Raw genomic sequence first — 25,003 nt, 5'->3', positions numbered from 1 at the left:
AAAATTTAGAATTAAGAATAATCTTAGCAAAATCATGTCTATTAGAATATTTTGATAAATTGAAGGCTGAAAATGAAAAGTTGAAGGATCAAATAGAAAATTTTAAAAACTTTGCATGTTCAAATTCTGTTGTTCCAAATTTAAGGAATTATCAAGGATTAAATTAATATTTTAAACATTAGAAGGCCAAATTAGAAAAATTACTAGAAAATATATACCAAGCAATTTTTTGATAAATCCAATAAATAAGAACTTATTTTGAATTCCTAAATCATACTTAGTTTAAATCTCTATCCATGTTTTAATTTTAATATGCCTTAATTTTTCCATGCTTAAAATTGTCATATAGTTAAATTTATCAAATTGTTTTGAAACACTTTTGTTTAAAATTAATTAGATTTTAATTTTTTCTATGAAAAAGAAATTTGTTACTTACCAGTAGAAAAAATTTCAAAATATTTTTGACCATTGAACAATTATTTATAAATTTCTTAATGAAAATAATATTTTAAAAAGTAAATTTTTCACAAGTTATTTTTGTAAAAATTTATTTTTTATGAAATATTATGTTCTCTATTATAGAATTTTTTTTCAAAATTTTCTTGATCGTTATTATCTAATGTATTTTTAATTATTTATCAAAAATAATGTTCTTATAATTAAAAATTATCTAGACATTATTTTTAAAAATTTTAATTTTTCTAAAGATAAAAATTAAATTTTCTATATTTAGAAAAATTATAACAATTTTTAAATATAAGATTCTATTTTTAAATATTTAACTTTGAAAATTGGTATTTTTTATTAAAAAATTCATTCGGGTTAAAATAAATATTTATTTATTGTCAAAATTTTTATTTTGACTTTTCTATTTCTGTATAACCATCAAAAAAAATCATTCAATATTTTTCAAAACTTAAAAATAATTTTTAATTATTTTTGACAAATCTAGTCTTTAATTCTTAGAAATTTAGATATTCAAAAATAATTCTTGAAAATTTTTCTCATATTTGGGTATTCTTTACTCACCCTTAGAAAATTATTTCATAATTTTTTAGATTTACCCCTAATTTTTTGATGTGATCAAAGGGGGAGTCAATTATTTGCATATTTTAGTGGTTCTTAATTGCATTATTCTTGGTTTAAATTGTCAAAAAAAAATTCAAATAAATTCTATGTTTATATTACCTTAACTTAACTTGGGGTTGATGTACATCAAAAATGAGGAGATTGTAAGTACCCCACATAAGTTTTAATGTGATCAACCGAATTAAGTTAAATCATATTGTATTTAATCCTTGTGTATACGTGTGTAGGAACTTAGGAACATAAGAATTCGAGCGGAAGACGCAGTTAGCAAAAAGGATGACATGGAAAATGAGTCGACGAGCTTGGTGCATCCGAGGGATAAGATACTGCGGAAGAGTACACCGGCGGATGAGAAGGACACGCGCAGTACTTCCGAGGACAAGAAGCTAAAGTGGAAGACTACTCGAGGAGAGAAGGCCGGAGTTGGGTATCCCTTAAATCTGACTTCATAATAATCACTTCCATTAGGTTAGCATTGGATGTCAATAGAAATGGCACTCCAGCATGATCACCGCAGGGAAGTGTCGGTAATGAAATGAACTTCCTACATGTGCATTGGAATAGAGATGGATAATGGGTGATCTTTAGTTCATTGATTAGTATCACAATGAAACCGAACCCCTAAAATGTTTCTTTGAACCAAGTTCCTCAACCAACTCTCAACTCTCTCTCAACCTCCCTCTCTTTATTCCTCTTTCTCTCAATCTACTTCTTTAGTGTGAGATTCTCAGCCATCGTTCGTTTAGCTAATTCAGTGTGGTTGATCTCTAATGCTTATATCAAGTCCTCGTGGATCAATAATCTTTTATTACTTGATGACAACCGTGCACTTGTGAATTGTACACATCAAGTTTTTAGCATCTTTGTCGGGGACTACGCTTATAATATTAGTTAATAATCACTTGAGTTAGACTAAACATTATTTTCTATTTTTATGAATATTTTTACACTTTTGTTTTTCATATATCTTGTATTGTCTTACTTTTATTTCTGTAATTTTCTTCCTACAATTTAATTCTGCATTGTGATTTTTTATTTCAATTTGAGCACTCTAATTTTTTGCATCTTAATTTTTGTATTTCTGTGAGTTTGGATTTCTAGTATCTTGTTCTTGTATGTGAAAATCTAATATTGTAGGAGATTTATTATCACTTGATACTAAGATAGATAGAACATCTTGAAGAAGAACCCTGCAGAGATAACAAGAAGAACAAGAAATATCACAAATGGTGAACAAACCTTTTAAGGATTATGCAGTGTCTTATACACGTGGGCCGATCTAGCATCACTAGACTAGCTAGCGAAGACAATAATTTTGAGATAAAGTCTGTAGTAATCATAATGGTACAATAACATCAATTTAGGGGCGGACCACACAAAGATCCAAACCAACATTTGAAAGTCTTTTATGAGATATGTGGGGCCATGAAAATGAATGGAGTCCCAGTAGAAGTAGTGAGATTAATGCTATTCAGGTTTTTTCTAAGGGACAGAGCCAAGTTGTGGCTCACTTCTTTGCCAATCAATAGTATTTCATTATGGGAGCAATGTGAGCAGTTATTCCTTGATAAGTTATGTCACGCCCAGGGAGAGTCCCTGTCCGAAGAAATTTCGACAGCACCTCCCCTGCACGGGTGACAATCTGAAACTTCTACAATGCCCTCTGGCCACATATACCTCGGCCAACACGACCGGAACAATAACAATAATATAAGCACAACACACAAACATCCACGCAGTTTAATAGTTAACAAACTAGCACAATAATAATAAGACTCAAAAACAACCTTACTCAACTACACCCATAAAGCACAAAAATTGATGTCCTACTCCACTACACTCATAAAACTCAAATCCGACGATAAAATCAACTTACCTCTTCTGTCGTTTAGGCAGGCGTGTAGTAAAACAAATCCAATAAAACTCATAGGCAATATCCAAAAGTAAACTAATACAAGTCCAGATGTCAAAAGCAGAATAAGTCTAAACACAGTCTAAACAAGAAAAAAAAACTAAAAGATCAACACGTCCTCGTGGACTGCAGGGGACTAGCGACTGGAACTCTCCGGACAACATCAACCTGAAAAATAATAACGGAGGAGGGTGTGAGTCCACACTCAGCAGGTATCAACTGATATGCATAATAAAGAAAATAACATGCAGCACTAATCATGCGTACAGTCTCCTGATACAAGAAGGATAAACGCAACTGAAACAAACAGGAGAAAACTGTACTAACCAGGACCAAGGTATAGGTATAACAGGGTCGTCAGACCGAGAGTGTCACAAATCCTGTATGCATGTCAATCATATGCATCCATATAAATGCAGCAAGTAAATGAAGCAAACACAAACAATAAATGCATCATGCATATGATGCAAATGACATGGTCACCCCTGACGCCAGTCAGTCATCTCACACACAATGGTGAGACCGAGTGGGTAGGGCTATGACAACCGTGCACTCTGCCATCACTACCCCTGATAAGTGACCGAGTGGACGGGATGTTGTCGAAGTACACACATACTCCTACCCCAAATCATAAATGGGGGAGCGCAATGCTCTCATCTCCCGGTACACCATGACGGGGAGGGATCCCTGACGTGCTACCAATCTGCGTCACACAACCCATGACTGGACCAACGGAGCACCGAACAAAGCAAAACTGACGTGCTACCACGTTGCGTCACGCTACCCATGAGCGGACCTGTAGGAGTGTATACTGAAAGCCTAAGCTTTTGTAAACATTTGTTTTGAATAAAGAATCACATTTGGTTAAATTATCTACATTTGTTTGTAGTTGTTCAATTAATTTATATTGTAGATAACATAGTATGTGGTGTCACATGCAGAAAAAAATGTTATCAGTACCTTATAAATTATAAACAGTAGCTCACGACCAAAATGGAAAGGAACAAATCATTAGAAGGTCGTAGTGTAATTAGGTATCAGTTTATCTTACCTGTATAATTACACTAGTACACTTAGAGTGTATTAAGTAGGACCATTTGAGGTCATTTCTTTTATATTGACTTTATGAAGGAACAAAACCTCAGTTATTATGGAAGTGTGTGCTCTTAATCCTAATATAATAATAAGCACATATATTTGATATTTATTTATTTAATTTATCAATGGGTGAAATTTAGTTCGATGGATCAATAAGCCCGATAAATTGGGAAATGGTATCACTTATAGTGTGTGTTGTTGATTATAGAAGGAAACTGTGTCATAGAGATACTAGGTTGATAATGTCCTCAAGAGGAGCTCATAAGGATTGTCATGTTAAACCCTGCAGGTGGACTTAGTCCGACATGATGATAAGGTTGAGTGGTACTACTCTTGGACTAAGATATTAATTAAATGAGTTGTCAGTAACTCACTTAATTAATGGACATTCGATATCTTAAACACAGGGAGACTAACACACTCATAATAAGAAGGAGCCCAAAAATGTAATTTGGGATTGGTGCGGTAGTTCAATAATAGTTCTCTAGTGGAATGAATTATTATTGATAAAATTAAGTTGTGTGTTCGGGGCGAACACGGGATGCTTAATTTTATCGGGAGACCAAAACCAATTCCTCCTCTCAGTCCCTATCGTAGCCTCTTATTTATAGAGTACTCTACCCACCTATACCCACCTTCTATACCCACCTAAAGGGGGTCGGCCAAGTTAGCTTGGGAACCAAGCTAGGGTCGGCCTAAGCATGGGTTTAGGGTGGCCGGCCCTAGCTTGAACCCAAGCTAGTAGGGCCGGCCATAATTAAATTAAAAAAAAAAATTTATTTTAATTTTTATTATGTGGAAGATATAATTTATTAAAGAAAATTAAAATTAAAATATCTCTCTTGAAAAGGATCTACAAAAGATTAAAGAAAGAGATTAGATCTCTTTCCTTATTTGTAGATTTGTGAGATATTTTATTTTCTCTTTAAAAATTATTCACATGATTGGAAAATTAAAATTATAGAAATTTCTTTTTATCAACCATGAAGGGATTATAAAGGAAAATTTTATTTTTTAAAATTTCCAAAGACAAATAAGGAAGTTTTAATTGTTGATTGAAACTCTCCTAATTTTTCTATTTGAGGTGGTCGGCCATGATTAGTTGATTAAGAAATTTTATTAAATTTTTCTTAATTAATTATTGTCAAAGAAAGTTAAGGAAATTTTATTATAAATAAATTTCCTTATTTGCCAAAGCCAAGGAATATAAAAGAAGGGGTAGGGGTGCCTTCATGGGACACAACCTCTATTATTTTCTCTCCCTCTTTTCCTTGGTGTTGTGGCCGACCATCATCTCTTCTCCTCTTCCTCTTTGTGGTGGCCGAAACTCTCTATTGCTTGGAGCTCTTGTGGAGGCCGGATACTACTTGGGGAAGAAGAAGAAGAAGAAGAAGGAGAGAAAGCTTGCATCCCTTGGAGCTTGGTTGGTGATTTGTTCTTCATTCTTGGTAAAGCTTCTTTGATTGTGGCCGAACCTAGCTAGGAGAAGAAGAAGGTGGTTGGTGGTTTCTCATCTCGGAAGATCGTTGCCCACACAACGTCCGAGGTTAGAAGAGGAATACGGTAGAAGATCAAGAGGTCTTTCTAAAAGGTATAACTAGTAATTTTTCCTTTCCGCATCATACTAGTTATTTATGGAAATAATACCAGATACAAGAGGCTTACGATTCTAGTATTTCGAATATGTTTTTCGATGTTGTGTTCTTTTGTTTTATTTTTCCTTGTGATTTGATTTTTCTTTTCGGTTAACCTAAAGTTATTTTAGGAAATTAAATATTAGCTTTCTATAAGAGGTTTTATCTAGTCGGTGGTGGTTGCTCCCATATCCAAGAAGGTCATGTGCCTCGCCACGTCAGTACTGGGAACCAATTATGGAAATTAATATTTAATGGAATTAATAACTTAAGGTGACTTGGGTCGAACGTGTTAAGTTCCGCAGGAGATCCAAGTCAAAACCTAAAAGAACAAATAGATTAAGTTTTGGATCAAACGTGTTAAGTTTCGCAGGCGATCCAAAATTTAATTTAAAAGAACACATGGTAGCTAGTAAAAGGTTCAGACCTTTGTACAAAATTTTTGTACAGTGGAACCTCTAGGTTTTCCGAGTAGCAACCAACAATTGGTATCAGAGCTAGGGTTTTGCCTCTGTATATTTGGTATTAGGTTAATTATGCACATGTCATACATAATTTAGGCAGGTTAATAGTAGGATGTTCTAACTTTGTGGATGCAGGATCCAACTATTATGGCTTTTAGTTATTATGTGTGTGATTGGACCCTTGGACATGTCAAGGGCATTTATCTGTGTGTGCATGATTGTGTTCAAATACAGCAGGAGCTGTATTTAGTTTTATTAGGATTTTATTTTTGATCTAGATACATGTACATTCCTTTTATGGAATATAGGATCAAAAATGTAAAATTCTATTTATGTCGCGGATTGAATCTTGCAAAGCGTGGAACCTTCTAAGGACCAGAGGCGCAGCGGAGCTAGGAGCAAGATGGATGCGACAGCTAGACCGGGTAGCGGTGGCCAAATATGGCAGCAGCTTGGGATGACAACACACGGAGGACAACTAGAGATAAAATCCATAATAGTTGAAAATTAGATTTTCTATTTATTACTTTTATATTGTGCTGTGTGTGCATGTTAGTTTACAAGTTTAGTAGGCTAGCATAGTTAAAATTCCTCATTTATAAATAACTAAGTGGGAGAGGGATTTTTTAAGTAAATCCCATGGTCTCCATTACTGGTTTGTAAGTGATGCAAACAAGCTTGCGCTGTGCTTTGAGTGCCTTCCTCCATAACGGATGAGCTTGTTTGTGGATCACTATAATAGACTTCCATTTTTGGATGACTATAGGAAGTTAATTAAGAGCGTGTGATCTTCCCCAACGGAAGGGGCATAATCTTATTAATGGACTTAGTGTCAAGTAATGGTATACACTTAGACACATCTAATAGTATCCTCCCCATCGGAGTCACTGCTATTATTTGTGTGACCAAATGATACCAACTATTAATTTTATTTGTCAAAAAGTTAGGTTGACAAGATAATAAAATTAATGGGTTAAAACCCTCCTTTTACAAATGTTGAATTTGTATACGTCCACACTAACGTGGCATACAAAATTCACGGTGTTATGAGGTGTTGGTTAATTTAAAATACTATTGTTTGAGGAATCAATATTATTCTAAATTTAGAGTTCTGACCAAAAGTTATTTGTGATTCTTAGGATGACTTTCAACCCACTGTCCATCATACTTCAACAGAATAGACTTACTGGACCTAATTACATAGATTGGAAAAGAAACCTAGACATTGTTCTTACTGCTGAAAGCTATAAATTTATACTGACTGAGCAGTGCCCTGAAGCACCTACTGGTGAATCTACCCAAGAGGAGATTGAATATCATAGGAAATGGGTAAAAGCAGATGAGATGGCGTGGTGTTACATTTTGGCATCAATGTCAAATGTATTGCAACATCAGCATCAAGATTTACCAACAGCCTATGATATTATGAACAATATCAAGGAACTCTTTGGTCATTAGGATAGGGCTTCAAGGCAAGAAGCCATGAGAAAGATAATGACAGCCACCATGCAAGAGGGTACTCCTGTAAGGGATCATATCCTAATGATGATGGCTTATCTGAACGAGATACAGATCCTTGGAGGAGAAATTGATGGGGAAACCCAGATCGATATGATTCTCCAAACGCTACCTAGAAGTTTTGAGCAGTTCCGCCTGAACTATAATATGAATAAGAGGATTTATTCATTAGGGGAACTACTGACAGAACTTCAAGCGGCAGAAGGATTATTTCGTCACAATTCACTATGCTGAAAATGGTTCTACTTCTAAACCGAGAGGAAAGAAGAAGAAGAAACAAGCTGGCTCAGCAAAGAAAGTGAATAAATCTCAGAGTACAGGATTTAAAGCTGGAGTGAAGAAGCCGAAGGGCAAGTGCTTCATTTGCAAGCAGTCAGGGCATTGGAAGGCGGACTGTCCTCGTAGGAATCAGAACAACAAAGGTATATCTCATGCTCTAGTTGTTGAAACATGTTTAGCGGTGTTATCTACCAGCACCTGGTGTGTAGATACGGGAGCCACTGATCATGTCTGCAATTCCCTGCAGGGGTTCCAGGAAACCCGACGACTAACTGAAGGAGAGATTACCGTCTACATGGGCAATGCTACTAAGGTGGCGGCTGTTGCAGTGGGAGACGTCTACTTATCTTTTAGTAGAAATAGAAATTTGGTTTTAAGAAATTGTTTTTATGTACCCAGTTTTAAAACGAATTTAATTTCAGTTTCTAAACTGTTCTTAGATGGATATTCAGTTTCTTTCAGTAACGATGTAGTTATTAAAAGAAATAAAGTGATTATCTGTTCTGGTGCATTAGTTGGCAATTTGTATACTTTAAATCTAATTTCTTCCACAAAGTAAAACATGGAAATTTATAACTCATCTTCTAACTCTAATAAGAGAAAAGAACCTTCAGAAATGAACCAAGCATATCTTTGGCATCTAAGGCTTGGTCATATTAACTTAAGTAGGATTCAGAGGCTTATAGCCGATGGACTTTTGAGTTCATTAGAGTTGGAAAATTTTCCAACTTGTGAATCTTGCTTAGAAGGTAAAATGACCAAGAGACCGTTCAAGGCCAAGGGGTATAGAGCCAAAGAAGTGTTAGAATTGGTTCATTCTGATTTGTGTGGTCCTATGTCTGTCCATGCAAGAGGTGGTTTTGAATATTTTATCTCTTTTATAGACGATTATTCAAGATACGGATACATTTACCTAATGCGCCGCAAGTCCGAGTGCTTTTATAAGTTCAAAGAATACAAGGCTGATGTGGAGAAACGACTAGATAAAAGTATCAAGACACTACGGTCTGATCGTGGTGGCGAATACCTCTTAGGAGAGTTTAGGAATTACTTATCAGAGGTCGGGATTCAATCCCAATTGTCTGCACCTGGAACACCCCAATAGAATGGTGTAGCAGAACGAATGAATATGACTCTTATGGAGATGGTCAGATCAATGATGAGTTATTCAGAATTACCAAATTCGTTTTGGGGATATGCTCTGGAAACAGCAATATACGTTTTGAACTTAGTACCTTCTAAATCAGTTTCTTCTACTCCCACAGAATTGTGGAATGGGCGAAAACCCAGTCTAAGACATATTCGGATTTAGGGTAGTCCAGCACATGTGTTGAAACCAGATGCTGATAAGTTAGAATCTCGTACAGAAGTTCGCGTGTTTGTGGGATGTCCCAAAGGAACGAAAGGAGGTTAATTTTATAGTCCTAAAGACCAGAAGGTCATTGTTAGCACCAATGCCCAGTTTATAGAAGAAGACTATATAATGGATCACAAGCCCAGTAGTAAAGTTGTTTTAGAAGAACTAAGAGAGGGCACGTCTACTATAGTACCAACAGTACAAGATGAAGTACCACAAGAGACTGCAACACGTGTCACACATGATACACAACCACAGACAGTGCCTTGTCGTAGTGGGAGGGTTGTGAGGTAACCTGAAAGATTCATGTTTTTGGGAGAGTCTTCGGACTTGATCCCGGGTAAACATGAACCTGATCCCCGGACATATGACAAAGCACTCCAAGATATAGATGCAGTATCTTGGCAAAAGGCGATGAATTCTGAAATAGAGTTTATGTACTCTAATAAGGTCTGGAAGCTTGTAGAACCACCTGATGGTGTAAAAGTTGTTGGATGCAAATGGATCTACAAAAGGAAAAGAGGGACAGATGGGAAGGTAGAAACCTTCAAAGCTAGGCTTGTTGCGAAAGGGTACACTCAGAAAGAGGGAATCGATTATGAGGAAACCTTTTCACCGGTAGCCATGCTTAAGTCTATCCGGATACTCTTATCCATTGCTGCTCATATGGATTATGAGATTTGGCAAATGGATGTCAAGACAGCTTTCCTTAATGGAAGTCTTGAAGAGAACATCCATATGAAGCAACCAGAAGGGTTCGTTGAAAAAGGCAAAGAGCATCTAGTATGCAAGCTCAATCGGTCCATTTATAGACTGAAGCAAGCTTCAAGGTCTTGGAACATCCGGTTTAATGAAGTAATCCAGTCATATGGATTTATTCAGTGTCCGGATGAGTCTTGTGTATACAAAAGTGTAACGAAAACGTGGTGGTATTTCTTGTACTATACGTAGATGATATTTTGTTAATTGGCAACAATGTCAAGGTATTATCAGACGTAAGGGTATGGTTGTCCAAACAATTTGATATGAAGGACTTAGGTGATTGTACACACATTCTTGGGATCAAAGTTATAAGGGATCGTAAGAAAAGAATGTTGTGTCTGTCCCAAGCTTCATATATAGATACAATCCTTGCTCGTTTTAGCATGCAGGATTCCAAGAAAGGTTTCTTACCTTTTAGGCATGGAATAGCTCTATCTAAAGAGATGTCTCCGAAGACATCAAAAGAGATAGAGGACATGAAAGCAATTCCTTATGCTTCGGCTGTAGGAAGCCTAATGTATGCAATGCTATGTACGAGACCTGATATTTGTTTTGCCGTGGGCATTGTTAGCAGATATTAGAGTAACCCTGGACAAGGACATTGGACTGCGGTAAAGCATATATTAAAGTACCTGAGAAGGACTAGAGATTATATGCTAGTTTATCAAGCAGATGATATGCTCCCTGTGGGTTACACGGATTCAGATTTCCAATCAGATAGGGACAACAGTAAGTCTATATCAGGCTATGTGTTTACTTTAGGAGGTGGAGCCATTTCATGGAGGAGTGTTAAGCAGAAATGCGTTTCGGACTCAACCATGGAAGCTGAGTATGTAGCAGCCTCTGAGGCAGCTAAAGAAGCAGTATGGCTCAGGAACTTTCTAATGGACTTAGATGTGATTCCTGGTTTGCCCAAAATCATCATAATTTATTGTGATAATAGCGGTGCAGTTGCAAACTCGAAGGAACCACGAGCTCATAAGGCAAGTAAAAATATAGAGCGTAAGTACCACCTGATACGAGATATCGTGAAGTGAGAAGAAGTTGTCATCGCCAAGATTGCATCAGCGGATAACCTGACAGATCCTTTCACTAAGGCCCTTCCGGCGAAAGCTTTCGATCGTCATGTGGAGGGAATGGGAATCAGATGTATGGTAGAAGATATGATAGCTTAGTCATTAGTATAAGTGGGAGATTGTTGGAGTGTATACTGAAAGCCTAAGCTTTTGTAAACATTTGTTTTGAATAAAGAATCACATTTGGTTAAATTATCTACATTTGTTTGTAGTTGTTCAATTAATTTATATTGTAGATAACATAGTATGTGGTGTCACATGCAGAAGATAATGTTATCAGTACCTAATAAATTATAAACAGTAGCTCACGACCAAAATGGAAAGGAACAAATCATTAGAAGGTCATAGTGTAATTAGGTATCAGTTTATCTTGACTGTATAATTACACTAGTACACTTAGAGTGTATTGAGTAGGACCATTTGAGGTCGTTTCTTTTATACTAACTTTATGAAGGAACAAAGACCTCAGTTATTATGGAAGTGTGTGCTCTTAATCCTAATATAATAACAAGCACATATATTTGATATTTATTTCTTTAATTTATCAATGGGTAAAATTTAGTTCGATGGATCAATAAGCCCGATAAATTGGGAAATGGTATCACTTATAGTGTGTGTTGTTGATTATAGAAGGAAACTGTGTCCTAGAGATACTAGGTTGATAATGTCCTCAAGAGGAGCTCATAAGGATTGTCATGTTAAACTCTGCAGGTGGACTTAGTCCGACATGATGATAAGGTTGAGTGGTACTACTCTTGGACTAAGATATTAATTAAATGAGTTGTCAGTAACTCACTTAATTAGTGGACATTCGATATCTTAAACACAGGGAGACTAACACACTCATAATAAGAAGGAGCCCAAAAATGTAATTTGGGATTGGTGCGGTAGTTCAATAATAGTTCTCTAGTGGAATGAATTATTATTGATAAAATTAAGTTGTGTGTTCGGGGCGAACACGGGATGCTTAATTTTATCGGGAGACCAAAACCAATTCCTCCTCTCAGTCCCTATCGTAGCCTCTTATTTATAGAGTACTATACCCACCTATACCCATCTTCTATACCCACCTAAAGGGGGCCGGCCAAGCTAGCTTGGGAACCAAGCTAGGGCCGGCCTAAGCATGGGTTTAGGGTGGCCGGCCCTAGCTTGAACCCAAGCTAGTAGGGCCGGCCATAATTAAATTAAAAAATATTTTTATTTTTAATTTTTATTATGTGAAAGATATAATTTATTAAAGAGAATTAAAATTAAAATATTTCTCTTGAAAAGGATCTACAAAAAATTAAAGAAAGAGATTAGATCTCTTTCCTTATTTGTAGATTGGTGAGATATTTTATTTTCTCTTTAAAAATTATTCACATGATTGGAAAATTAAAATTATAGAAATTTCTTTTTATCAACCATGAAGGGATTATAAAGGAAAATTTTATTTTTTAAAATTTCCAAAGACAAGTAAGGAAGTTTTAATTGTTGATTAAAACTCTCCTAATTTTTCTATTTGAGGTGGCCGACCATGATTAGTTGATTAAGAAATTTTATTAAATTTTTCTTAATTAATTATTGTCAAAGAAAGTTAAGGAAATTTTATTATAAATAAATTTCCTTATTTGCCAAAGCCAAGGAATATAAAAGAAGGGGTAGGGGTGCCTTCATGGGACACAACCTCTATTATTTTCTCTCCCTCTTTTCCTTGGTGTTGTGGCCGGCCATCATCTCTTCTCCTCTTCCTCTTTGTGGTGGCCGAAACTCTCTATTGCTTGGAGCTCTTGTGGAGGCCGGATACTACTTGGAGAAGAAGAAGAAGAAGAAGAAGGAGAGAAAGCTTGCATCCCTTGGAGCTTGGTTGGTGATTTGTTCTTCATCCTTGGTAAAGCTTCTTTGATTGTGGTCGAACCTAGCTAGGAGAAGAAGAAGGTGGTTGGTGGTTTCTCATCTCGGAAGATCGTTGCCAACACAACGTCTGAGGTTAAAGAGGAATACGGTAGAAGATCAAGAGGTCTTTCTAAAAGGTATAACTAGTAATTTTTCCTTTCCGCATCATACTAGTTATTTATGGAAATAATACAAAATACAAGAGGCTTACGATTCTAGTATTTCGAATATGTTTTTCGATGTTGTGTTCTTTTGTTTTATTTTTCCTTGTGATTTGATTATTCTTTTCAGTTAACCTAAATTTATTTTAGGAAATTAAATATTAGCTTTCTATAAGAGGTTTTGTCTAGTTGATGGTGGTTGCTCCCATATCCAAGAAGGCCATGTGCCTCGCCACGTCAGTACTGGGAACCAATTATGGAAATTAATATTTAATGGAATTAATAACTTAAGGTGACTTGGGTTGAACGTGTTAAGTTCCGCAGGAGATCCAAGTCAAAACCTAAAAGAACAAATAGATTAAGTTTTGGATCAAACGTGTTAAGTTCCGCAGGCGATCCAAAATTTAATTTAAAAGAACACATGGTAGCTAGGAAAAAGTTCAGACCTTTGTACAAAATTTTTGTACAGTGGAACCTCTAGGTTTTCCGAGTAGCAACCAACAGGACCAACGGAGCACTGACACAAATGAAACTGGCGATGCGCTCAACAATAATGGAGCAAATGATCGCGAAGCATGCAATCATGCGAATGGTACATGACACTAAGCATGGCAAAAATCCTGAATAGCATAACAATATCCATACATAAATATAAAATGTGTACCATAGGAAAATGAATCAAATCAAGGTACACAGACCAGATAAGGTATCAAAAACCCTAGGCCTTGAACATGATAAATAACATGGTTGTGTCACTACCTCTATCAATATGCATAATCAGGTAAATACTAACATGAGGTGCATAGCAAATAAACAAACAAGCATGTAACAGATCAGGTAGTGATCAACCGAAGCAAACAAGAAAACACAATCATTGCTATTTGTTAAAGACATTATTATGCATATCAAATGACATAAAGTCAAAGTACCCACCTCCAATAAGAAAGGTCCAATCGGTCCAAATCCGACGTCGAGATACTCGTCTCGCGTCAAAGTCCTGTGTCACCAATATAAATATATTTTATTTAGCTATAATTCTTCTAAATAGCTAAATAAAATCTCAAATCCTGAATTAGGGCAAAACCCTACTCATATACCATCATCCTTCCCACAAGAATTAACGTACACATGATCGTGTATCTAAAATAATCAAATCAAAACCATGATCTATAGCATGTATCAAATGCTCTACACCTTACCTTACTTCTCAGTCGTTGCAGGAACTAGTAACTACTGAATGGAGTGGCTGTCCAGCACCAAGAACAATCCCCACAGCCAGTTCTACTTCATATCTAAATCAAATCTATCATCACAATAGTCCAAACAACACAGAATCTACAACAAGGATACAATTCTCTACTCCTTACCTCACTACCTAGCCACTGTTGGCGCTGGAACAAGATGCTGCAGGATGGGGTTGCTGTCGGAATCAAAAACACCCCACAATACACAAAACCTCACCAATCCGTGACCTAGATTAGCAGCAAGGAGAGGATCAAGATCAAGAGTGGAGATTACTGCCAAACAATAACCTAATTCCAACCAAACTTACCTCCAAGATCAAATAAGGCACGCGGCTGGAGGCTAGGGCAGAGGCAAGGGATTGGCGGTGTCGCGAGCCCAGAGAGGAGGAGGAGTCGGCCGGAGAACTAGGGCTGAGGAGAAACGGCTCGGCCGGCGGTGGCTCGCGCGTCGCCGGCACTTGGGCAAGATAAGAGAAGAGAGGAAGAGGGTGTCGGTGGTGGCCGGCGCTAGGACTCGGATGCCGGAAGATCGGGCACAGGGGAGAGAGATCGGTAGAGGGCGGCTCGGCCGCAAGAGGAGAATCGGCAAGATCGGGTGAGAAGGGATACGAAATAGTCGTGCGGCGCCGGTTGGGGAAGCGGTTAGGGCAAGGGATCGGGCGAGGAAGCGGGGACGCGAGCTCGGGCGCGCGAGAAGTGGCATTGGGTGAGAGCTTCGGCAGGGGAAGAAAAGAAACGAAGAAAAATAAAAAAAAAATAAAAGAAAAAGGAAATATAAATATAAACATTTCCTCGCTTAAATGGGGTAGCCTAAACAGGCTTTCTCGGGCCCCGCTTTTACCCCTATTAACTCGTCCATACGAGCTCCGAAAAATTCCCGAAAAACTTTCAAAAATTCCAGAAAATTCTCTTATTATTATTCGCCATTTTTCAGTATTTTACATTCTCCCCCACTAATAAAAATTTGGTCCCCAAATTTCAGTATCTACCATCAGCAAATACTAACAACAGGTAAAGCGTATAAATGCTGAACGGTAAATTAAATCAAATACCTCAAGTGAAAAGATGGGGGTATCGAGCTCGGATAGTATCCTCGAGCTCCCAAGCAGACTCCTCGTCTGAATGATGCTGCCATCCGACTTTAACCAGTCAAATAGTCTTGTTCCACAACTGACTCTCCTTTCGGTCCAAAATTCGTACCGAAATCTCCTCATAAGTGACGTCAGACTGAACGGGAACTGAGATATCTGTCAGCACATGCGTTGGGTCGGGTATGTATCTCCTCAGCATAGACACATGGAATATATCGTGAACACCTGCCAGGGATGGTGGTAGTGTCAGACGGTAAGCTACCGCTCCAATCCTCTCCAAGATCTGGAAAGGTCCAATGAATCGCGGAGCTAACTTATCTCGGAGGTCAAATCTCTTCACCCCCTTCGTGGGCGAAACTCGTAGAAATATATGGTCACCAATAGAGAACTCCAGGGGTCTGCATCTCCGATCAGCATAACTTTTCTGGCGGTCCTGCGCCTCTGACATCCTCCGTCTGATAGTACGGACCAACTCTGCCTCATGCTGAGCTTTATGAGGTTCCAACAGCTGGGCCTCCCTAACCTCATCCCAGAGGGTGGGTGTCCGACAAGGCCTACCATACAACGCTTCAAACGGTGCCATCTGGATAGTCGAATGAAAGCTGTTGTTGTAGGTGAACTCTACCAATGACAGATGGTCCTACCAACTGCCTCCGAAATCCATAACACAAGACCTCAGCAAGTCCTCTAGAGTCTGAATGGTCCGCTCTAACTATCCATCTGTCTGCGTATGGAAAGTTGTACTAAAACGGAGCTGAGTGCCCAAGGTCGGCTGCAGACTCTGCCAAAAATGAGATGTGAACTGGAAATCTCTATCCGAAATAATAGTCAAAGGAACACCATGTAATCTGATGATCTCCCGACAATACAGATCTGCCAATCGATCCAGGGAATCAGTCTTCCGGATCACTAAGAAGTGCCTGATTTGGTAAATCGCTCAACGATTACCCAATTCGCGTCATGGCCTCGTCGTGTCCTCGGCAAACTCATCACAAAGTCCATGGTAATATGTTCCTATTTCCACTCAGGAATAGGAATCTGCTGAAGTAAGTCGGCAGGTCTCTGGTGCTTAGCCTTCACCTGCTGACAGACAAGACATCTAGCTACAAATTCTGTGATGTCTTTCTTCATACAGTTCCACCACTAGGAATGCCTCAAATCTTGGTACATGCGGTCCCGCCTGGGTGGATCACAAATCGAGAGCGATGAGCCTCCTGAAGTAATTTCCTCCCTGACTGGGTGAGATGGAGGTACGCATAAGCGACCTCGGAAACATATAATACCCGCTTCATCTCGAGTAAACTCGGTCTGCTTTCCATAAGCTATCTGGCTACTAATAAAGGGCAGATGAAGATCACCAGCCTGAGCCTCTCGGATCATCATCCTGATCGACGACTGAGCAACCATAGTAACAATAATACCATGCTCTATATGTCCCTGCTCCTCAAGGTCTAACTCGGAGAAACCCTGAACCAAGTCTGTAACTGAAACTCGGTGGCAAGCCAAAGTCGCTCTGGACTTCCTGCTGAGTGCATCGGCAATCACATTAGCTTTCCCCGGATGGTAGCTAATGGTACAATCGTAATCCTTCAGGAACTCCATCCATCTCCTCTGTCGGAGATTAAGTTCCTTCTGGGTGAAAAATATATTTGAGACTCTTATGATCAGTGAGAATCTCAAATGTAATGCCGTACAAATGATGTCGCCAAAGTTTCAGAGCAAAGATGATGGCAGCTAACTCCAGATCATGAACTGGGTAGTTCTTCTCATGCTCCTTCAACTGTCGAGAAGCATAAGAGACTACCCTGCAGTGCTGCATCAGAACATCACCCAAACCCTGAAGAGACGCGTCGGTATAGAGCACGAATCCGTCCTCTCCAGAAGGTAAAACCAAAATCGGAGTCGACACAAATCTCCGCTTCAGCTCCTGGAAGCTAGTCTCGCAATCCTCGGACCACGTGAACTTCACGCCTTTCCTGGTCAGGCGTGTCAGTGACATAGCTATGCGGGAGAAACCCTCGACGAAAGGTCTGTAACATCCTACCAGTCCCAAGGACTACGGATCTCTTACACTGACTTCGGAAGCTCCCAACGGTAACAACCTCTATCTCCTGTGGAACCACGGTATACTCCTACTGGTGACCGTGTGCCCCAAACATCTCACATACGACAATCCAAATACGCACTACTGATCTTCACATATAGATGTTCTCGTCGAAACATCTCTAGAACTATGCAAAGATTGTGTGCGTGACTCACCCCAAATCCAAAATAGACCAGATCTGAAATAGACCACAACATCGTCAACAAAGGCAATGGAAACCGATACAAACATCCTAGAAATACCATAAATCATCGAGTCCCTGAAAATATCTAAAGCTCCGCAAGCTCTAATGGTAAAATCAAGAACTCACAATGTCCGTACTAAAGACATTCCTAATCATAAGATCTCTGATAATAAATCTGAAATCCAATCACCAACAATATAAATCACCAAAGAATAGATCCTCCAGTGTGAGAGCAACGCTCCATCACAGGAAATACCACATATGTGGGAGCAATGCTCTACCACAAGAAATCCTCAGTATGTGGGAGCAACGCTCCACCACAACCAAATCCGTAATATGTATCTACAATAGATATATGGGGGCAATACTCCGCTACAAACAATCCACAATAGGTGGGAGCAACGCTCCACCACAAATAATCTAAAATATGTGACCAAGACACCTAACTATCCAACTAAAGACTGCATGAGATCACTCTACCACATATCACTGTGGGCAGCCAAGGGTATAACAACCTAGTAAACAAATCAAATCCATCGTCAACTCTATCAACATCGTAGTGGGTCACCCACTAATAGGAGAATTAATTGACAGGATAATACAACAAATGATATAATGTAGGCACTCCACATCCTACACTCAACATAGGTAGAATCATCATGATGCTACCAATAATACACCTAGCACATGTGCACACACAACATAAGTATGATCGACATAATCCTCCATTTAGTACACACCCAACACACTCATAACACAGGTATAAATCAGTGTGATACCTCCAACAATACATACCGAACCCGTGTGCATAAATCAACGTAGGTATAATCGAGAATACACCTCAAATAATATTCACCTAACATATATATACACCTATGTCATCTGCACATATTACAACTCAGATTAAATCGATAAGATACCTCCAAATAAACAATCAGACATGTATGCCTAACCACTAGGGTATAATCTACTAGACACCCACAATAATCATAACTGGACAAGTATACACCACATAGATATACCTAATCAGCATATTCGTGTAGATCTCCTCATATCTGTTAAGTTATACCACAGATATTACTAAAAGTATAACAATTATAAAATAACATCATACCTATTTGTTGTCTGGAGATGTTCCGTCGCTGTCCAGACCCCAAATTGACCTCAAAATTCTGAACAAGAAAATCGACGAAAACCCATACAAATCTGAAATGGAAGTCCAAAACATAAACATAATGGAAATCCATGCTAATCCGAAATAAATACCCAAGTTTACTAGTAAACTCAGGCTAACTCCAAAAATCCAAAACACCATAAGTAGGTATCATAACCCACTCTGATACCAAATAAATTGGTATCAGGTTATCCCAAATATCCAAAATATGAAAACAAAGGATCGTATACCTGAGCTCTGATACCAAATAAATTGTCACGCCCAAGGGGAGTGTTGGTTGCTACTCGGAAAGCCTAGAGGTTCCACTGTACAAAAATTTTGTACAAAGGTCTGAACCTTTTCCTAGCTACCATGTGTTCTTTTAAATTAAATTTTGGATCGCCTGCGGAACTTAACACGTTTGATCCAAAACTTAATCTATTTGTTCTTTTAGGTTTTGACTTGGATCTCCTGCGGAACTTAACACGTTCGACCCAAGTCTCCTTAAGTTATTAATTCCATTAAATATTAATTTTCATAATTGGTTCCCAGTACTGACGTGGCGAGGCACATGGCCTTCTTGGATATGGGAGCAACCACCACCGACTAGACAAAACCTTTTATAGAAATCTAATATTTAATTTCCTAAAATAACTTTAGGTTAACCAAAAAGAACAATCAAATCACAAGGAAAAGAAAAAACAAAAGAACACAACATCGAAAAACATATTCGAAATTCTAGAACGTAAGCCTCTTGTATTTGGTATTATTTCCATAAATAACTAGTATGATGCGGAAAGAAAAATTACTAGTTATACCTTGTAGAAAAACCTCTTGATCTTCTACCGTATTCCTCTTCTAACCTCGGACGTTGTGTGGGCAACGATCTTCCGAGATGAGAAACCACCAACCACCTTCTTCTCCTCCTAGCTAGGTTCGGCCAATAAAGAAGCTTTACCAAGGAAGAAAATCAAAACACCAACCAAGCTCCAAGAGATGCTAGCTTTTTCTCTTTCTTCTTCTTCTTCTTCTCCAAGTAGTATCCGGCCGCCACAAGAGCTCCAAGCCTTTGAGAGATTCGGCCACCACAAAGAGGAAGAGAGGAAGAGGATGGCCGGCCACTCCAAGGAATAAAAGAGGGAGAGAAATAATAGAGGTTGTATCTCATGAAGGCACCCTCACCCCTTCTTTTATATTCCTTGGCCTAGGCAAATTAGGAAATTTAATTACAATAAAATTTCCTTAATTTCCTTGACATGATTTAATTGAGAAAAATAAAATAAAATTTCCCCAATTGAATTCAAGTGGCCGGCCATATCATGAAGAACAAATTGGACAAGTTTCAATCAACAATTAAAACTTCCTAATTTGTTTCCGGAAATTTTAAAAAATAAAATTTCTCTTCAAATATCTCTTCATGGTTGATAAAAGGAAATTTCTATAATTTTAATTTTATCAACATGTGAATAATTTTAAAGAGAAAATAAAATATCTCACCAATCTACAAATAAGGAAAGAGATCTAATCTCTTTCTTTAATCTTTTGTAGATCTTTTATAAGAGAGATATTTTAATTTAAATTCTCTTTAATAAATTATTTTTTTCACATAATAAAAATTAAAATTAAAATTCCTTTTTAATTTAATTTGGCCGGCCCCCACTAGCTTGGATTCAAGCTAGGGCCGGCCACCCAATTTTATACCTAGACCGGCCCTAGCTTGGTTCCCAAGCTAGCTTGGCCGGCCCCCTATTGGTGGGTATAGAAGGTGGGTATAGTACTCTATAAATAAGAGGCTACGATAGGGACCGAGAAAAGGAATTGGTTTTGGTCTCCTGATAAAATTAAGCATCCCGTGTTCTCCCCGAACACACAACTTAATTTTATCAATAATAATTCATTCCACTAGAGAACTATTATTGAACTACCGCACCAATCCCAAATTACATTTTTGGGCTCCTTCTTATTATGAGCGTGTTAGTCTCCCTGTGTTTAAGATATCAAATGTCCACTAATTAAGTGAGTTACTGACAACTCATTTAATTAATATCTAAGTCCAAGAGTAGTACCACTCAACCTTATCGTCATGTCGGACTAAGTCCACCTGCAGGGTTTAACATGACAATCCTTATGAGCTCCTCTTGGGGACATTATCAACCTAGTATCTCTAGGACACAGTTTCCTTCTATAATCAACAACACACACTATAAGTGATATCATTTTCCAACTTATCGGGCTTATTGATTCATCGAACTAAATCTCACCCATTGATAAATTAAAGAAATAAATATCAAATATATATATATGTTTGTTATTATATTAGGATTAAGAGAACACACTTCCATAATAACTGAGGTTTTTGTTCCTTTATAAAGTCAGTATAAAAGAAATAACCTCAAATGCACTCTAAGTGTACTAGTGTAATTATACAGTCAAGATAAACTGATACCTAATTACACTACGACCTTCTAATGATTTGTTCCTTTTCATTTTGGTCGTGAGCTACTGTTTATAATTTATAAGGTACTGATAACATTATCTTCTGCATGTGACACCACATGCTATGTTATCTACAATATAAATTAATTGAACAACTACAAACAAATGTAGATAATTTGACCAAATGTGATTCTTTATTCAAAACAAATGTTTACAAAAGCTTAGGCTTTCAGTATACACTCCAACAGGGAGTCCCTGTCCGAAGAAATTTCGGCAACACCTCCCCTGTACGGGTGAGAATCTGAAACTTCTACAATGCCCTTTGGGCCACATATACCTCGGCCAACACGACTGGAACAATAACAATAATATAAGCACAACAAACAGACATCCACGTAGTTTAATAGTTAACAAACTAGCACAGTAATAATAAGACTCAAAAACAACCCTACTCAACTACACCCATAAAGCACAAAAACTAATGTCCTACTCCACTACACTCATAAAACTCAAATTCGACGATAAAATCAACTTACCTCTTCTGCCGTCAAGGCAGGCGTGTAGTAAAACAAATTCAATAAAACTCATAGGCAATATCCAAAAGTAAACTAATACAAGTCCAGATGTCAAAAGCAGAATAAGTCTAAACACAGTCTAAACAAGAAAAAAAAACTAAAAGATCAACACACCCTCGTGGACTGCAAGGGACTAGCAACTGGAACTCTTCGGACAACATCAACCTGAAAAATAACAACGGAGGAGGGTGTGAGTCCACACTTAGCGGGTATCAACTGATATGCATAATAAAGAAAATAACAGGCAGCACTAATCATGTGTACAGTCTCCTGATACAAGAAGGATAAACGCAACTGAAACAAACAGGAGAAAATTGTACTAACTAGGACCAAGGTATAGGTATAACAAGGTCGTCAGATCGAGAGTGTCACAAATCCTGTATGCATGTCAATCATATGCATCCATATAAATGCAGCAAACACAAACAATAAATGCATCATGCATATGATGCAAATGACATGATCACCCCTGACACCAGTCAGTCATCTCACACACAATGGTGAGACCGAGTGGGTAGGGCTATGACAACCGTGCACTCTGCCATCACTACCCCTGATGAGTGACCGAGTGGACGAGATGCTGTCGGAGTACACACATACTCCTACCCCAAATCATAAATGGGGGAGCGCAATGCTCTCATCTCTCGGTACACCATAACGGGGAGGGATCCCTGACGTGCTACCATGCTGCGTCACACTACCCATGAGCGGACCAACGGAGCACCGAACAGAGCAAAACTGACGTGCTACCATGCTGCGTCACGCTACCCATGAGCAGACCAACGAAGCACCGACAGAGATGAAATTGGCGATGTGCTCAACAATAATGGAGCAAACGATCGCGCAGCATGCAATCATGCGAATGGTGCATGACACTAAGCATGACAAAAAACCTGAACATCATAACAATATCCATACATAAATATAAAATATGTACCACAGGAAAATGAATCAAATCAAGGTACACAGACCAGATAAGGTATCAAAAACCCTAGACCCTGAACATGATAAATAACATGGTTGTGTCACTACCTCTATAAATATGCATAATCAGGTAAATACTAACATGAGGTGCATAGCAAATAAACAAACAAGCATGTAACAGATCAGGTAGTGATCAACCGAAGCAAACAAGAAAACACAATCATTGCTATTTGTTAAAGACATTATTATGCATATCAAATGACATAAAGTCAAAGTACCCGCCTCCAATAAGAAAGGTCCAATCGGTCCAAATCCGACGTCGAGATACTCGTCTCGCGTCAAAGTCCTGTGTCACCAATATAAATATATTTTATTTAGCTACAATTCTTCTAAATAGCTAAATAAAATCTCAAATCCTGAATTAGGGCAAAACCCTACTCATATACCATCATCCTTCCCACAAGAATTGACCTACACATGATCATGTATCTAAAATAATCAAATCAAAATCATGATCTATAGCATGTATCAAATGCTCTACACCTTACCTTACTTCTCAGTCGTTGCAAGAACCAATAACTACTGAATGGAGTGGCTGTCCAGCACCAAGAACAATCCCCATAGCCAGTTCTACTTCATATCTAAATCAAATCTATCATCACAATAGTCCAAATAACACAGAATCTACAACAAGGATACAATTCTCTACTCCTTACCTCACTACCTAGCCACTGTTGGCGCTGGAACAAGATGCTGCAAGATGGGGTTGCTGCCGGAATCAAAAACACCCCACAATACACAAAACCTCACCAATCTGTGACCTAGATTAGCAGCAAGTTGAGGATCAAGATCAAGAGTGGAGATTACTGCCAAACAATAACCTAATTCCAACCAAACTTACCTCCAAGATCAAATAGGGCATGCGACTGGAGGCTAGGGCAGAGGCAAGGGATCGGCGGTGTCGCGAGCCCAGAGAGGAGGAGGAGTCGGCCGGAGAACTAGGACTGAGGAGAAACGGCTCGGCCGGCGGTGGCTCGCGCGTCGCCAGCGCTTGGGCAAGAAAGGAGAAGAGAGGAAGAGGGTGTCGGTGGTGGCCGGCGCTAGGACTCGGATGCCGGAAGATCGGGCGCAGGGGAGAGAGATCGGCAGAGGGCGGCTCGGCCGTAAGAGGAGAATCGACAAGATCGGGTGAGAAGGGATACGAAATAGTCGTGCGGCGCCGGTTGGAGAAGCGGTTAGGGCAAGGGATCGGGCGAGGAAGCGGGGACGCGAGCTCGGGCGCGCGAGAAGTGGCGTTGGGTGAGAGCTTCGGCAGGGGAAGAAAAGAAACAAAGAAAAATAAAGAAAATAAAAGAAAAAGGAAATATAAATATAAACATTTCCTCGCTTAAATGGGGTAGCATAAACAGGCTTTCCCGGGCCCCGCTTTTACCCCTGTTAACTCGCCCATATGAGCTCCGAAAAATTTTCGAAAAACTTTCAAAAATTTCAGAAAATTCCCTTATTATTATTCGTCATTTTCGGTATTTTACAAGTTATATCCACCAAGGAAAACAGCGTAAATGCAGAATTTTGTTGCTAGCTTCAAGCAAGTTGGCATAGAATTTTTATATGAAGTTTGGGATAGATTTAAGAACATACTCAGAATGTGTCCTCACCATGGTCTATAAAAATGGTTAGTGATCCACACATTTTATAATGACGTCAACTATCATACTAAGGTGTCTCTAAACTCTACAGCTGGAGGGGCACTAATAAATAAAGGTTAGATGAAGCCGAAGAAATCATTGAAAATGTGGCACTTATCCATCATCAATGGGCATCTAAGTGAAGCGGAAACTCCATCCCTAGAAACCCAATGAAGGCATCGAGCAAATTTGATGTTGATGCATTTACATTAACATCAACAAAAGTGGATGCCTTAACAAAGAAGCTCGAATCAATGGGGACCAATACGGTAAATGCCATAGTAGGAATTTATGATTCATGTGGAAGTTTGGAACATGCACAAGAAGCTTGCCCACTTGGGGCCATTTCTTCTCAGCTTGAACAATTTGAGTAGTGTGA

Source organism: Zingiber officinale, chromosome 3B (genome assembly GCF_018446385.1).
Source record: "Zingiber officinale cultivar Zhangliang chromosome 3B, Zo_v1.1, whole genome shotgun sequence".
Classification (NCBI taxonomy): Eukaryota; Viridiplantae; Streptophyta; class Magnoliopsida; order Zingiberales; family Zingiberaceae; genus Zingiber; species Zingiber officinale.
The sequence above is the reverse complement of the archived record's forward strand: the minus strand, read 5'-3'. Positions refer to the sequence as shown.